The sequence below is a fragment of the Monopterus albus genome, unplaced genomic scaffold (genome assembly GCF_001952655.1).
Source record: "Monopterus albus unplaced genomic scaffold, M_albus_1.0 scaffold18.1, whole genome shotgun sequence".
NCBI classification, from domain to species: domain Eukaryota; kingdom Metazoa; phylum Chordata; class Actinopteri; order Synbranchiformes; family Synbranchidae; genus Monopterus; species Monopterus albus.
In genome coordinates, this window is record NW_018127898.1 from 4,664,918 (window position 1) to 4,666,724 (window position 1,807).

A 1,807-nucleotide genomic window follows, 5' to 3' on the forward strand; every position below is an offset into this window, starting at 1 on the left:
GAACGACTACGGACCTGGGACAGCAGCAGCGGATTATGCTTTTAAAGTCCAGGGTGTAGACATCGGGATTCAGCAGCAGCCAGCGCGCAGCATCAAGGAGAAGGGCCTGATGGTTGACACTGGAGCTACTTCCCACATCATTACCGACTTGGCGAGATTTAAAAGTTTTGATGACACATTCAAGCCTGAGACGCACTGTGTGGAGTTGGCAGACGGCATTCTGTGCAGAGGCATTGCTCAACGCAAAGGGGACGCAGAGGTGTTCCTGGTGGACAGTACGGGACAACGATGCAAAGCAACGCTGAGGAACGCATTGTTTATACCGTCTTACCCCCCAAGACATTTTTTTTCTGTAAAATCAGCCACCGCGCTAGGAGCAACTGTCACATTTAAACAAGGACAGGACATGTTAACACACAAAGACGGTACCAGGTTTAACATACATGTGTATGGTAAGTTGTATTATTTGCACACTGAGATTGAGGAAAACGATAAGTGTAATACTTGTCGCGACATGCAGACGTGGCACGAAATATTAGGCCACTGCAACTATGAGGATGTACTAAGATTACAAAATGTGGTTGATGGTATGCAGATTAAGGGGAAGACTAGTAAGCCTGACCAAGAGTGTGAGGTATGTGTTCAGGGAAAGTTTGTTCAAACCCGAAAAAGAGACCCTGATACGAGAGCAGAGGCTCCCTTACAAATTGTACACACAGACTTAGCTGGTCCAGTAGCTAATGAGTCTATTGATGGGTACAAATACGTGCAGTCATTTACTGATGATTACTCAAATGCAATGTTTGTATACTTTCTTAAAACAAAGAGTGATACGGTGCAGGCAACTGAAAAGTTCCTGGCAGATACTGCTCCTTATGGAAAGGTAAAGTGTATTAGATCAGACAATGGCACAGAGTTTATGTGTAGAGACTTCCAGGGACTGTTAAGGAGGAATGGCATCAGACATGAGACATCAGCCCCATATTCACCTCACCAGAATGGTACTGCAGAGAGGGGCTGGCGCACTCTGTTTGAAATGGGCAGATGTATGCTAATCGAAAGCCAGCTCCCCAAGTGTCTCTGGAACTATGCCGTTCAGACGGCGCCTTGTATACGCAACAGATGCTTTAACAACAGAACAGGAAAGACCCCTTTCCAGATGCTGACAGAGAAAAAGCCAAATTTGTCCAAGATGCAGAAATTTGGATCTGTATGTTACACCTACAAACAGGACAAGGGAAAGCTTGATTCCAAATGTGAATGGGGACTTTTTGTCGGTTATGACAAAAACAGCCCTGCTTATTTGGTTTACCATCCTGACACTGAAAAGGTTCAAAAACACAGACTTGTTAAATTTGTGAGCAAGGTAAAGGTGGAAAAACAAACACAGACAATTGAGACAGAACCAGATGATGATGAAAACAAAATGAGACATCCTAAGGTTGAGAGAGTCACACAGGAGGTTCATGAGAACACTGAGAAGCCTCAGGAACCAAGGGTAGGAAACAGAAACACCCAGGTTGGTACATCTGATGTATGTGACCAAGGAGAGTTAAGAGAGACAAGCAGTGAATATGCTGGTAGGAGGTATCCTCTAAGGGAGAGGAGAAAACCAAATCATTTAAGGGATTTTGTAACTGACAACGGTGATAGTGATGGGATAAGTATGACTATTGATCATTGTTACAGAGCAGTGTGTGGTGTCCCACATACATTTAAGGAAGCTATAGAGTCGTCAAACTCAAAACAGTGGATTGAAGCAATGGATGAAGAAATTCAGTCATTAAAGGAGAACAATACATTTACT